General features: G+C 38.6%; 1 pseudogene; it reads left to right on the forward strand.

Moving 5' to 3' along the window:
* The first annotated feature begins 1894 nt into the window (after positions 1-1894).
* On the forward strand, positions 1895-3248 carry LOC129676147 (olfactory receptor 4K5-like; annotated as a pseudogene).
* The last annotated feature ends 13341 nt before the right edge of the window (positions 3249-16589 follow it).

Raw genomic sequence — 16589 nt, forward strand, 5'->3', positions numbered from 1 at the left:
TAGGTTCGTTGGAAGCAGCTCTTGGTTGTCATGCAAGGGGTTAAGAGAGGGAGAAGAAATAATAGCAACAAACTGGTCAGATTACATGGTCAAGAGGAGGAGGGGAAGCTTCTGCCCTGGAAATTTAGGGTAGAGGGTTGTCAGTAGAAAGTTGCCAGCCATGCAAGGGAGCAGATAGGGACTGAGGAATGCTAGGAGAACCTGGAGCTGCTGGTCCTTGAAGCATATCGTTCCAGCCTTTTTAAAATAAGTGAATAATGGGTGTATATTTTTTTCTGGCTACTTCCTGCTGACACTGGGGGTGCTGTAGGGAGGTCAAAAGGCTGAAATGCTGGCCAAGTCCAGGAAGAACAGGCTGATTTGATGCTGTCCAGGGTCTGCAAGAACATCCATGGCTGGGAGGGAAAGTGCAGGTCCAGCTTGATGGAAGTCGGCAAGGTCAGAGTTGAACACTTTTGGTAGCTGCTTTGGCAGCTGTTGTGGATATAGGTGCTACACTAACTCCAGAAAGCCTGTATAGCATAAACATGTGTTATTCAAGCATAAAATTATGCAAACAGACGAGAAGACACATTTCCTACGGGAATCAGCTTCCTGGAAGTCCCTAGCAAGAATCCTCACACAGCCATCTAAGCCAAAAGACGTATTTTAAGTCCCATGCTTATTTGGTTACAAGACTGGAATTGATGAGCTCCTTTTTGCTGTTTCTCTGATTCTTGAAACAGTACAATTAACTATTCAAGGAAACATTTCTAATAGATCACTAAAAGCTTTAGCAAATAAGAGTAAAAGGAAAATAAAATTTTAGGAGAGGTAATAAATCAGATTCAGCATCAGGAATTGCTTGTGGAAAAACCAAACATTGTAGGTAGTAAAAGGACAAGAGTTTTAGGGTTTCTAAAGAAAATGTTTAATCAGGATCTGTTAGGATAAATGCTCTGGATATTCCCACTGCAGTAAAACTACTACAAAACCATTACCAAACACAGATACTTATGATGAGGCAGAAAGAAGATAGGCAAACATAGGAGGTCAAAAAATTTTGTATTATACTATGAGTTTTACGGATAGACTAGCTCAAGTATCTTATCTCTGATTATTAACAACCCCTAATTAACTAACAATAAACTACGTAAACAGACCACAAGTTTAACAAGCCCCTGGCCCTCTACTCGCTAAATTGGCAAACAAGTCACTAGTTCTATGTTTGCTCTGCTTAAGAGGCTGTCAGGCCAAGATTTTTGTAGACACTGCTTCTACCAAGTTACTCTTTCAGTTAAAATATAAACTTTGTAAATGTTTATATTTTACAAACATATATGTAACTTTAAGGAGCTTTTTTTTTGTAAGTTGACATATATGTCAACTTTAAGGTGCTTTTTTGTAAGATTACTATAAAAGTGTTGGCTTGACTTCAGTAAAATGAACATTTATTGTCCTTTAGCTAAATAAAGGGATGGTAAAGGGTTACAGTTAGGCATATTGTATCTGGGTCTGACAATAGCAATCCTAGGACTTTGGCTAAAGGTCTGGTCTCCTGCATATGAAGAGAACTAAGAAGGTATCTGAAGTCTCCCAAGACAGATGTTGGCAACATGTCCGTGGGACCCCATTGTGAGGCCAAAACAGACCTCCAGTGTTACTCTGGGCTGGGCGAGGATGGTAGAGGTCTCTTAATTATTAAGCATTTTTTAGACACAATCATAAGCTGCTTTTATCTGTTTAGACTTGTTGGCACGGTTGTTTAAATGTTTGGTATTTAAATTTGGTATTTAGTAAATATTAGGCTGGATGGCTAAGAGTCCTCTGCATTAAAATATTATTTTATAGTTATAATATCTTCTCATTTTCTCTTCTTCAAGGTTGTTTCAGTGAAAGTCTCTAACCTGAATCCATGGATAAGATCAATTATTCAGTGGTGTCTGAGTTTGTGTTGCTTGGACTCTCAGGAACGTCACTTTTTCTTCTTTGTTTTCTTGAAGGAGTCTGGTAATTGGAATTCTGCCTCCTGGACTTGGCAGATGCGGGTCTTCTCCATAGCTCAGTTTCTCAGAGACTGGCCTTGGCAACCTCTGGGAGTCTGACACTGACAACTTTTCCTCCAGGGTTTTCTGAGCCTGAGAAGTAGATAGCCAGCTCCGTGCAACCAGAAATCAAACTTGGTGAAACCTTGAGTGAATTCTTGAATGCCTTTCCAGGTGGCATTGACAACAACTGATGTGTTGTTACTGTGAAACAAAATTGCTTGTAACCCTTTGCTTTATAAGTGTTGTTTGCATGTTCAGTAAACTGAGACCTTGATCAGAAGTCTGTCTTGGTCTCCATTCTTTGCGTCACTGTCCCTATCATTTCCAAGCTCTCTTTCAGGTAGACTCTGTTTGACTAGCCTGCAGGACGGGTCATTTTCTTCTCTGCGTTGTACATTGTCATCATATTAGGAAACTTTCTCATCATCAAAGCAGTGACTTCTGACAGAAGCCTGCACTCCACCATGTATTTCCTCTTGGATCAGGCTTCTTTTGCTTCATCTAAAATGATTGCAGACTTTCTGAGTGAACATAAGACAAATTTCTTTAGCAGCTGCATAGCCCAGCCTATTTACAGGAGGAGAGATGGTAATCCTGGTTTCCATGGCCTATGACAGATATGTGGCCATATGTAAGCCTCTATATTATATGATCATCATGAACCAAAAATACATGTACTGTCATAGTGGTAATCTCCTGGGCTGTGGGCTTGGTGCATACATTGAGCTTATTATTTACTGTAAACCTAGCATTTTTTAGACCCAATGAAGTAGACAGCTTTTGTTGTTAACTTCCTCGAGTGGTCAAGCTAGCTTGTATTGACTCACACTTTCCTGAAATACTAATTGTGGTAAACAGTGGAATTCTTTCCTTAAGAACTTTCTCTCTCGGTGAGCTCTTATGTAATAATTCTTGTCACAGTTTGGTTCAAGTCTTCGGCTGCCATGGCCAAGGCGTTTTCTACACTATCTGTTCAAATCATGGTAGTAGTATTATTCTTTGGACCTTGCATCTTCATCTATGTGTGGCCCTTTATTACCTATCCTCTGGAAAAAAAATGCTGTACTTTATACAGTTTTCACTCCCATCCTAAATCCCATTATTTATACACCAAGGAATAGAGATATAAATGCTGTCATCATGGGGAAATGTGCAGCTCATTACCTCAGACCACCAAAAATTTCTGAAATGCCAATACTAGCAAGGTTTTCCCATTATTAAAATAAAACTGAAGTTCTTCAAATCCATTGTCTACCTTAAAATCTTTTCATACCTAAACAGTGGAATAAATAAGAAAGGTAACAGAAAAGATTAATGAATATTAACAAGGGTTTCCTAGTTATTTCCTAAGCAGAGTTATGTGTCCCTCCCCCAAAAGAAAAAGGTACTGCATATTTGATTATTATTGGAAGAAATAAGGACATTTCCAGATTGTTATGTATACAGTAATTGTTTTGGTAATAGTTAAATGTGAATATGATCCAAAAAAAGTGGATGAGGACCCAATTCTTTTTGAGAGATTAATTTATAAATTTTACCTTTTAATTTTCTTTGAGAAGTGACTACAAAGTCTTTGTACATAAAATGTATTTATGACCCAAATGCTTAATTTTCTAAAATTTAGTGGCTAGCCAATTTACTGATCTGTGATAAGTACATGAGCACAAATGAGATTCATAGATTGGGAAAATGCTCCCAAAATATTAATGAACTATAAGCCAAATCATTTTCCTGTGATCACACCTTAGCATATGGGATCTTACATAATCAAAAGATTATATTTCAATTTTTCCTGTAATTGGCTCTCTTTAATCAGTTGGAATGATTCTGTTTCCATTTAAAATATAAGTGGCAGAAAATCTAGGAGAGTCTAGATAACAATTTCTATATCAGTTTTTAAGTCTATGATATAAATAGCTTTTCAACTCCTACATTTGGACCAAATACAAGTTTCTTAGTGAAATCTGAAAAATAAGTTAAAAGGCTAATGTTAAACATATACCAGTTTATTCATACATATACATTCATATATATATGAATGTAGTATTGCATGGAAAATTAAGTGCTACCTGTGTTTCAAGTCATTTCTCCTAAACAATGTCTAAAATACAAGAAACAGTTTATGTAGAATTTTTTTTTGAGACAGCGTTTCTCCATGTAGAGAAACTCTGTAGACCAGGATAGCTTGAAACTCAGAGACCTATTCTCAATTCTTGATAGAATATTTTAGTGAAATACTTAAACTCTTTTGTGTTTTTTCTTGCCAAGGCCAATCAAGATAAGTTTTCCACTTCATGTCCACATTCACACCCTTTTTCAAGAGTTCTGAAACTCATCCTTGGATAGGATATAATCTTAGCAACATTGTTCCTTATTCGGTCTCTCTTGCAGCTTTACATAATCTTTATGATTTCCTTTAATACATTTTAGCAGTTAATAACTACTATGTTATTTTTACTTTATATTGAATATCCCTGGTCTCATTGACATTTGTGAAGTCTCTTTTTCACTACAGTCTGAGAGAGATACCTTGAAACATTTTGGAATAGATATTGAAATTGCAGTTAAAAGTATCTCATACTCCAACCAAGGACTATCTGTGGAGATAACCTAGAACCCTGATAATTCAGCCACTTCTGATGAGAACTGATAGACTAAGATCAGAAATAAGGAGAGGAGGACCTCCCCTATCAGTGGACTTGGGGAGGGGCATGCATGCAGAAAGGGGGAGAGGGTGGGACTGGGAGGGAAGGAGGGAGGGACTTATGGGGGGATACAAAATGAATAAACTGTAATTAATAAAAGTTAAAAAAAGTATCTCATAAAATGCAATACATAAAATGAAAAAAATTAGGGGCTAGTATGCAAAAATTGATATTTCAACTATTTACGCACACAGACAAGTTTATCTGTGATATATTTCAAAATATATGAAAACATAATATTTGTGAATTGTGGTCCATCATGTCATAGACTCTGCATGGAGATAACTTAGAACCCCTGCACAGATGTAGCCCATGGCAGTTCAGTGTCCAAGTGGGTTCCATAGTGATGGGAACAGGAACTCTCTCTGACATGAACTGATTGGCCTGCTCTTTGATCACCTCCCCCTGAGGGAGGAGCAGCCTTACCAGGCCACAGAGGAAGAAAATGCAGTCACTCCTGATGAGACCTGACAGACTAGGATCAGAAGGAAGAAAAAGAAACCCTCCCCTACCAGTGGACTTGGGGAGGGGAGTGTGTGGAGATGGGGGAGAAAGGGAGGGATTGGGAGGGGAGGAGGGAGGGAACTAGACGGGGGATACAAAGTAATTAAAGTATAATTAAAAATAAAAAACCAAACAAAAAAATTTCTCTGCTTCATGTCAGCACAACTATTCACACGGTTGATCAGATACATTTTTTTTTAATTTTGTGTATGTTTACTAAAATGGCAAGTAGTTTATCTATTTATCATGAACATCAGTGATTTATATTTTAAGTGTGATTTTAAATCTTTGTAGATATGGAGTAAGTAAAGATTAATAATAGCTTGGAAGAGAGATTCAGTTATCTATAAAGGTGTAGCCCTTTATATGTTGACCACATTCCAGTGGAAGGCCACATAGTCAAGAGTATATGAAAAGCATCAACTATACTGTGTACTTGTGTGTGTGTGTTCTATTTTCAAATGATGTTATAATCTTTATTCACAAATGTTAATGTTTTCTAAAATTGAATGACATAGGCAATAATATTTTCTATTTAATAAAAATGTATTTAGTTCATTTTATTAAAAATTGTCAAGGAGATGCAAGATGGCGGCACTGGGAGAACACTGTGTCTGAGGAGCAGGAAACAAAAGGCTGAACTCTGGGCCCTAAAACACCAGTGATTGTGATTCCCAGGTGAGAGGAAATCCCATGGTGTGGGAATCAATCAGGACCAACCTCAGGTCATGTAGTCAATCCCTGGAAAAGGACCAGTGGACCTGTGGGTGCACAGCCATGAGCCCAGATCAGGGCCCTCAGACACCATCCAAGAGTGGGACCCTCAGCTCCCAGCCCAGAGTGGGGCACACATTATCCAGCCCAGAGACCTGCTGTACACCTGACTCACCATCCCAGACAGAACTGTGGACCCAGGGCCCCAGAGAGCAAGTTTCCCTTTTGTGGAAAAAGAGGGAATCAGCATAAATTCCCATAAAGAGGGAATCAGCAGGTCTGAGCTTAGAGCTTTCAGCTAACCCCTCCCCCCCAAACACACACATGGAAAAGTTTTGGGGGAAAGCTCCTGGCAGGCACTCAGTTGCCAGCTTGGAGCCAACAGTTGCCTGCTTGCTCTACTCTCAACTCCAGATGGAACTGTGGGCCCCCAAACACCACAGACTGTATCTTCTTGTTAGGAGGAAACCCCATAGTAGGGGTTAAAAATCTGGTCCAACCTCAAGAAACCCAGCTCTGGAAAAGTTTCTGAGTTTCTGCTAGGTCCAGGCTCTCGCCTCCTGCTGCACACATGAAAGCTGTGCTCACCTGCCATTGATTAGTGCTTGGGTACTGGGGCACATAGCTCCAACCTCAGACCTACAGAAGCCTGGAACCCCTGAGACCAGCTCCCAGATACTGCTACAAGGGGCAACTAGTTGTCCATAACTAACTGACCAAACCACAGGGCTCCAAGCTGCTTCAAGAGGGCTGTGCCTAGAAAACAGTATAAGAAGAACAGCAGCAGATGACTAAATTAAGAGCAAGAAACCCAGCAGCAGGGCAGCTGTCTCCAGGACTTCTACGGGTGAGAAGAGAGCCCCCCTGACTAACAAAGACCATAGTTACCACTCAAGTCTATACGCCTGAGGTGAGCTGTGGCAATTCCCGAGAAAAGCCTGCCATTCAATGACCATACCCAAAAGCGGAGGAGGCCTCCTTCAGGAAAAATCATCTTCCTGCCAAGGGGATTCTCCCCAACCCAGGATTCCAGGGAGCACCAGAAACTAAAAGCCAACACCTAAGATAGTGCAATGGGTAGAGGCCAACGGAAAAGGTCAACCAGCAAACGACAAAGCAATATGGCATCTTCAGAACCCAGTTATCCAGGGGCAAGCACCCCTGAACAGCAAAGCATAATTGAAATTCAAGAAGATGACCTTATATCTATGTTTATGAAGAGGATAATAGAGGAAACAAAATGTGTAAAGAATTAAAGAAAGATAAAGTCAAACAGATTATGGCAAAACATAAAGAAATGGAGAAAGACAAAAATAGATTATGGTCTTCTGTAAAGAAATACAAGAAGATAAAGACAAACAGATTATGTTAATCCATAAAGAAATACTAAAAGATGAAGCAAAACAGTTTGTGGCCTTTAGAGAGGAGATAATTAAATCACTGAACGAAATAAATGAAAGAAAGGAATGTTCAAACAAACTGGTGAAGGAATTGAAGGTAAAACAAGAAAATACCATCAGACAGATGAAGGAAATCAACAAAACAGCTCAAGATCTGAAGATAGAATTGGAAAAATTAAAGAAAACACAAATGGAGGAAATTGTGGAGAGGAAGAACTTAGAGAAGAAAACAGGAACTATAGACCAATAACCAATAGACTTCAAGAGATGGAAGAAAGAAACTCAGGTGTGGAAGATACAAAGGAAGAAATTGATGTATCTGTCGAGGAAAATATTAAATCCAAAAAATTCCTGACAAAGATGGTCAAAAAAATCCAAGACAATATGAAAAGACAAAACCTAAGAATAATAGGAATAGAGGAAAAAGAAGATTCCCTCCTCCAAGGCCCAGAAAATATTTTCAACAAATCATTGAAGAAAATTTCCCCAACTTAAAGGAGAGGTCTATAAGAATACAAGAGGCCTACAGAACACCTAATAAATTAGAACAGAAAAGAAAATCATACTGCCACATAATAATTAAAACAGTAGGTATACAGAGCAAAGAAAAAAGTACTAAAAGCTGCAAAGGAAAAAGGCCAAGTAAAATACAATGGCAAACCTATCAGAATCACACCTAACTTCTCAACAGAGACCAAGAAATCCAGAAGAGCCTGGACAGATATGCAGACTCTAAGAGAACACAGATGTAAGCCCAAGCTACCACACCCAGCAAAACTCTCAGTCATCATAGATGGAGAGAACAAGATAATGACAAAAACAAATTTAAGCAATACCTGCAAACGAATCCAGCATTACAGAAGATAGTAGGAGGAAAATACAACCCAGGAAAATTAACTACATTCAGTAAAACACAGGAAACATATAACCTCACTACAGCAAAACTAAAAGTAGCCAAACACACAAACACACCATCACAACCAACAGCAAAATCAAAGCGTCAAAGCATCTAACAGGAACTGATCATTAATCTCCCTCAACATCAAGAGACACAACTCTCCAATAAAAGACACAAATTAACAATGGATATGTAAACAAGGTCCAACAATCTGTTGCATTCAAAAAGCACATCTAGGTCACACAGACATCACCTGAGAGTAAAGGGCTGGAAGACAGTTTTCCAAGCAAATGGACCCAAGAAGCAAGCAGGAGTAGTCATTCTAAAATGCAATGAAATAGATTTTTAACCAAAATTATTCAAAAGAGATGGGGAAGGTCATTTCATACTCATCAAAGGAAACTTCCACAAGAAGACATCACAATTCTGAACATCTATGCCCCAAATACAAGAGCACCCACATTTGTAAAAGAAACATTAATAAAATGTAAACCAAACATAGATCCCCACACGTTAATAGGGAGAGACTTCAACACTCAACAAAGGACAGGTCAAAAAAAAAAAAACAGAAATTAAACAAAGAATAACTCTAACAGAGGTCATTAATAAAATGGATCTAACAGAGATCTATAGAAGCTTTCACCCAAACACTAAAGAACTTACCTTCTTCTCAGAATCTCATGGAACCTTCTCCAAAACAGACCATATAGCTGGTCACAAAGCAAGCTTCAACAGATACAAGGAGATTGAAATAATCTCTTGTATCCTATCTGACCACCATGGACTAAAGCTGGACCTTTAGCGAAACAGCAAAATCTTACACACACATGGAAACTGAACAACTTGCTATCAATGACAGCTGGGTCAGGTGAGAAATGAAATTAATGTCTTCCTAGAATTCAAAGAAAATGAAGGCACAGCATACCCAAACTTATGGGACACAATGATAGCAGTGATAAGAGGAAAATTAATAGCACTAACTGACTTTACGGAGAAAATTGAAACATCTCATACAAGCAACTTAAAGGCTCACTTTGAAAGCCTTAGAAAAAAAAGCAGCAGACATATCCAAGAGGAGTAGATGGCTGGAAATAATCAAACTCAGGGCTGAAATCAATAAATTAGAAACAAATAAAACACTTCAAAGAATCAATGAAACCAAGTGCTGGTTTTTTGAGAAAATCAACAAGATAGACGAACCCTTAGCCAAACTAACTAAAAGGCAGAGAGTTACCATCCAAACAAAAAAATTAGAAATGAGAAGGGGAGCATAACAATAAACCCTGAGGAAATCCAAACAATTATTAGGTCTTACTTCAAAAGCCTATACAGCACAAAATTTGTACTCTGAATGAAATGGACAATTTTCTTGATTGATTCCACTTGCCAAAGCTGAATAGAGAACAGATAAATCAATTAATTAGTCCTATATCCCCTAAGGAAATAGAATCTGTCATCAAAAGTCTCCTATGTAAAAAAAAGCCCAGGGCCAGATGGCTTCAGAACAGAATTCTACCAGACCTTCAAAGAAGGGCTAACACTAATACTCTTCAAACTATTCCACACAATAGAAACAGAAGGAATACTACCAAACTCATGCTATGAGGCCACAGTCACCTTGATACCTCAACCTCAAAGAAAGACCCAACAAAGAAAGAGAATTTCAGGCCAATCTCCCTTATGAACATTGATGAAAAAAAAAATACTCAATAAAACATTCACAAACCAAATCCTAGAACACATTGAAAATAACATCCATTATGACCAAGTAGGCTTCATCCCAGTCATGTAGGGGTGGTTCAATATACGGAAATCCATCAATGTGATCCACCATATTAACAAACTGAAAGAAAAAAAAACCTACATGATAATCTCCCTAGATGCTGAAAAAGCATTTGATAAAACCCAACATTCATTTATGTTTAAAGTCCTGGAGAGATCAGGGATACAAGGCACTTACCTAAACATAATAAAGACAATATACAGCAAGCCTATAGCCAACATCAAACTAAATGGAGAGAAACTTAGAACAATCCCATTTAAATCAGGGACAAGGCAAGGCTGCCCACTCTTTCCACATCTCTTTAACATAGTACATGAAGTCCTTGCTAGAGCAATAAGACAATTGAAGGAGATCAAGAGGATTCAGTTCTGAAAGGAAGAAGTCAAATTATCATTATTTGCAGATGATATTATAGTATACCTGAGTGACCCCAAAATTCTACTGGGGAACTCTGACAGCTGATTAACGACTTCAGCAAAGTGGCTGCATACAAAATCAATTCAAAAACATCAGTAGCCATCCTGTATACAAATGACAAAAGGGCTGAGAAATAAATTAGGGAAACAACACCTTTCACAATAGCCACAAAGGACATAACGTACCTTGGTGTAAGTCTAACCAAGCAAGTCAAAGACTTGTATGAAAAAAAAATAAAAAAACTTTCAGTCTCTGAAGAAAGGAATAGAAGAAGATATCAGAAGCTGGAAAAAATCTCCCATGCTTATGGCTTGGCAGGATTAACATAATAAAAATGGTCATCTTGCCAAAAGCAATCTACAGATTCAATGCAATTCCCAAGAAATTACCAACACAATTCTTTTTTAATTTTTAAATTTTTATTAATTACAGTTTTTTTCACTTTGTATCCCTCCTGTAGCTTCCTCCATCCTCTCCTCCCAATCCTACTCTCCCCCCCCCCTACTCTTCGCTGAGTCCACTGATAGGGGAGGTCCTCCTCCCCTTCCTTCTGATCCTAGTCTATCAGGTTCCATAAGGAGTGGCTGCATTGTCTTCCTCTGTGGCCTAGTAAGGCTGCTCCCCCCTCAGGGGGAGGTGATCAAAGAGCAGACCAATCAGTTCATGTCAGAGATGGTCCCTGTTCCCATTACTATGGAACCCACTTGGATACTGAACTGCCATGGGTTACATCTGTGCAGGGGTTCTAGGTTATCTCCATGAATGGTCATATAATATGGGATAAACATACTAAATATGTACACATAAAGAAACCAGTCAAGAAGGAGGACTCTGGCTAAGATGTTCAATCCCCATTCAAAAAATAAAAAGGATGAACATTGGAAAAGGTAGAAAACAGGAAACAGGACAGGAGCCTACCACAGAGGGCTTCTGAAAAGCTCTACCCAGCCGGGTGTCAGGATACTGAGACTTATAGCCAAATTTGTGCAGAGTGCAGGGAATCTTATGAAAGAAGAGGGAAATAGTAAGACCTGGAAAGGACAAGAGCTCCACAAGGAGAGCAACAGCACCAAAAATCTGGGCACAGGGGTCTTTTCTGAGACTGAACTCCAAACAAGGACCATGCATGGAGATAAGTTAGAACCCCTGCACAGAATTAGCCCATGGCAGCTCCATGTCCAAGAGGGTTATGCAAAAATAGAAACAGGGACTGTCTCTGACATGAACTCTTGGGCTGGCTCTTTGTTCACCTCCACCTTAGGGGGGAACAGCCTTACTAGTCCACACAGGAAGACAAAGAATCCAGTCCTGATGAGATCTGACAGACTAGGGTCAGATGGACCCTATCATGACCTCCTCTATCACTGGACTGGGAGAGGGGCATAGGAGAAGAGGGAGGGTAGGTGGGATTGGGCAGGGATAGGAGAGGAGGCTACAGGTGGGATACAAAGTGAATAAAGTGTAATTAATAAAAATAAAATTAAAAATTAAAAAATGGTCATAAAAACCCATCAAATGTAAAAATTTCTTTCATCTCCACACTTCTAGAGGTTAAAGTAAAAGCTGATGTTTTTCTGTACCTTATTTCTCTGTTTTTTTAAGAAAGTCTACAAGCATCCACTTTATTAAAAAAGATGTTCCTTAAATAGATTGCAATAATTTTTATTATTTCCCCTTTTACTGAAAAGCGTTTTCTCCCTCATACAATATATCCCAATTTCAATTTCCTCTCCCCTTACAACTCCCAGTTCCTCCCCATTTTCCAGATCCCCTGGATCTATTCCCTTTCTGATTCTCATAGGTTTTAAATTAGCAACAAATCTAGGTAAATAGATTTGGAAGAAGTTGGGGAAGAGGATAATATGATCAAAATCTATTGTATAAAATTTTCAAAGTACTAACAAAAATAAAATACTTTACAAGTCCTTTAGATGCTATATTTAACATCTCCACCTTGCCAGCTCCTGAAAACTCTTCTTCAGGCTCTATCCCATTGATTCTGCCTGAACCTCTCTTCTATATATCTTCCCAAACCTGCTATCCCAGGTCCTAATTCAGTCTCGTTATCTACGACCTTGCCTCAGCAATTTAATGAATACTGCCATGACAACATAATACAGAATATGTGTGTAATGGCATATGCCCAAAGAACTCAACATTCTATTCCATATGTACTTGCATAACCAAGTTTATTGCTGCTCTATTCACAAGAGTGAAGAAATAGAAATAACTTAAATGTTATTCAATGAACAAATGAATAATAAAAATATGGAACATGTACACTATGAAATATTAATTGGGTGTAAATAAAGGAAATCATAAACTTTTATGTAGAAAAGATCATATTAATGAGATATCATAGGCTTGGATAAAAGACCACAGCTGTTGCCGTTGGTTGCCTCCCAGAGCTGGAATGTTACTATCGCTGAAGACACCATGCCATGCATTTAAGAGAGAAAACCCAGAGGCTCCAGAGATGGAACTAATCTGACTTGCCTCCTCATTGAAGACTAGCATTCCCAGCATTAGAAGTTAGCATTTGTGCTTCCAAAGGATGGAGGTAACTGATAATCTTAACTAGCTATGATGCCTATGAACCACAAAGACCTTCATGGCATAATAAAAACCTTAAGGGTACAGTAATGGCATTCATACTTGGTGCAACCCTCAGCACTCTAATTGAACTTAATACAGCTCACAAAGAGGAAAACCATGACTGGCACTGTGAACTTAGCCTATTAGACTCATAGAACTTGGAGAAGAAACCACAGCCATTACTTTACTAAATTGGAAGTAACCCTAACTACATTCTAAATACTTGTCATAAATCCACAGATAAGCATATTCTTCACACCTCAAGGAAACTTTTCTATGTAACAGACAGAGAACAGTGCGGAAAACCACAACCAATAAAAGTTCAGACTTGTGGAGCCTAATCCTAAAAGATACATCCAAAAATAATTCTTTTATCTAAGGCTCAGGGATTATTGCTAAAGATGGAATGGAAAGATTTTAAGAGCCAGAGGGGTCAGGGAGTTTGTTGAAAGTTTGTTGAAATTTTGTCTATTTGTCATGTCAGAAGCTACACCCATAATGTCTCAACAGCATGACCTTACAAACATCAAGCGACCTGGTAATGTGGATTTGGGAAAGGCCAAGATCTTCCAACCTTATACAAAAAACTACAGGCAACTAAGTCATGCAAAGAATTACAGAAATAGTCCTCCTCACGGAAGAACATGCCAATTGTGTGTGTGTGTTTGTTCATGTGAATTCCTAAATATACATACATATTTGTGTGTAATGTATACATACAAATTTTCATATATATGCATATTTGCGTGTAACAACAAATTAATGGAAAAAGAGGTCATGAATTTGAAAGATCACATGGAGAAATATATGGGAGATTGTAGATGGAGAAGATGAAAGGGTTAATTTATGCCATTAAAGTCACTAAAAATAATCATAAATTAAATATATTATATAATCTTAAAATTAAAAAAGAACAATAAGCTCTGAGCTGTGCAAAGTAATGCATACATATATTTTCAGCAATTTGGAGATGGTTTCAAGAGGACCAACTTTATATAGAATTCAAGGCTAGACAACAAAAATCTCAGATGGGCCCCCCCGAATTTATAATGGGAGGGTGTGCTGGTAGTTGTGTAGGGAATTGCTCCCAAACACAAATAACTGAGCAACTAGTAAAGACAGAAAAAGAAACACAGAGAAAGTAAAAACAATACATGCTTACATTCAGGATTGAGATGTCTAAGGCTGGAAGTCTGTTAAACGGATGCTCGCTTGAGTATTTTATAGGGCCTAGGAACTGTAGCTTGGTTATCAGTTACTGAAAAGTATAATATCCACTTATATGTGAAGACATACCACCTTTGCCGTTCTGGGTTTGGGTTACATCACTCAGGATGAGTTTTTTTCTAGTTTTATCCATTTGCCTACGAATATCATGACATAGTATTTTAAAACAGCTGAGTAATACTCCATTCTGTAAATGTACCGTGTTGGAGGTTAGTCTGATGCATATTTACTAGCCCTCAGGATCTGGGTAAACCTATGTGTATTGTGTAAACCTACCTGATAGGCTAATTAAATGTCCTATACCTGATCAGGGCAGAATAAGGTAGGTGTTCCTAAGGTTCCCAGGCTTGGAGAGGACAGAGAGAATCACAGAAAACAGACCAGAGGGACAGGAAAAGAGGAGAAAGGAGTATGCCATGATGGGTTAGTGTGGAGGAGGAACAACCTGGGACTAGGAAAAGGACTCCAGTGATGGCGTGGAAGGGCCCAGATGAAGAATAAAAGCAAATACCACGAGATTATGGATGAAAGACAGTTCAGATGAGGATGATTAAGGTAGATGGCATTGGATGGGGTCTGAGAGGTGAATTGTGAGGTAGAAATATCTGCCGGGCCCAAGGTAAATAAGGCAATTACAAATCTAACAGGTCTCTGTGTCTCATTATTTGTGATAGTGGGTTAAATAATACCATCATGATAATCTTAGGGCTAATAATAAAAGACAATATATATCCCAACATTTTAAAAAATTTATTACAACAGTATCACATTTTCTTTAATTATTCATTGGTCCAGGGGCATCTAGATTATTTCCAGTTTCTGACTATTATGAATAAAGCCGTAACTGACACAGATGAGCAGGTCTCCTTGTGGTAAAACAGAGTGTCCTTTGGGTATATGCTCAAGAGTGGTATTGCTGGGTCTTGAGGTAGATAAATTCCCAATTTTCTGAACAACTCCACATTGATTCCAAACTGGTTGTTCAAGTTTGCACTCTGGTAGAGTTCTCTAGTAGAATTTTGGGAGTCACTAATGTATACGATCATATCATATGCCAATAAGGATATTCTGACTTCTTCCTTTTTAATTTGTGTCCCCTTGATTGCCTTCAGTTGTCTTTTTGCTCTAGCTAGAACTTCAAGTTCTATATTGAACAGATATAGAAAGAAGTTGTAAACTTATTGTGTACCTGATTTTAGTGGAATTACTTTTATTTTCTCACCATGTTATTTCATTTTGGTATAGAAAAATCTGCTATCAATTGCCTTTATTACATTTAGTTATGCCCCTTGTTTTCCTAGTCTCTCTCGGACTTTTATAATAGAACTGTGTTAGATTTTGACAAAGGCCATTCCTGCATTTTGTGGAAGAGTAGAAGAAAGGATAGAGGGAGCTGGAGGGGTCAAGGACACCACAAGAAGACCTACAGAGTAAACTAACTTGGGTCCATGTATGCTCACAAGAGACTGAACCACCAACCAAAGAGCATGCATGGACTGAACCTAGACCCTCTACACATAAATAGCATATGTGTAGCTTGGTCAACATATGGGCCCCCTAACAGTGGGATTAGAAGCTGTCTACACTGTTTCCTGCCTCTGGATCCTCTTCCCCTTGTTAGGCCTCAATGGGAAAGGATGCACTTAGTCCTTCTGCAACTCAAGGGGCCAGGGTAGGTTTGTACCTTATGGGGTCCTCTCCTCAAGGAGAAGGGATAATGTAGTCAAGGGTGAGAGTGGTACTGGGAGAGGGGAGGGAGGAGGCTGAGATCGGGCTGTAAAATTATTAAGTAATTTTAAAGGAAAAAAAGAGAAATACAGATAAATTTCCTTGTGAAAACTGGTGCAAAAATACCTAATAAGCTACTTCCAAGCAAATCAAAGAACACATCAGAAAGATATCCACCATATCAAAAGGGCTTTATTCCAGAGATGTGGTCCTGGTTCAATATACAAAAATTAGTAAATGTTATGTACCATATAAGCAAAATGAAAGAAAAAAATGATCAGCCTATTGTTTGGCTGTGTCTCTGAATCTGTTTCCATCAGCTGCTGGGTGAAGCCTCTCAGAAGACAGTTATGCTAGGCTTCTGTCTGCAAGTATAGCAGAATACCATTAATAGGGACAGGGTTGGCTCTCTCCCATGGGTGGGTTCTTAAGTTCAGCAAGTCATTGATTTGCCATTCCTTCAATGGCATCTTAATCCCTTCACTTCCTATAGGCAAGACAAATTTGGCAGTAAGCTTTTATGTATGGGTTAGTGTTCTCCTCCCTCTGCTAGAAGTCCCACATGGCTACAGGAGGTGGTGACTTCAGGCT

Source organism: Psammomys obesus, unplaced genomic scaffold (assembly GCF_907164565.1).
Source record: "Psammomys obesus unplaced genomic scaffold, mPsaObe1.curated_primary_1811, whole genome shotgun sequence".
NCBI lineage: Eukaryota > Metazoa > Chordata > Mammalia > Rodentia > Muridae > Psammomys > Psammomys obesus.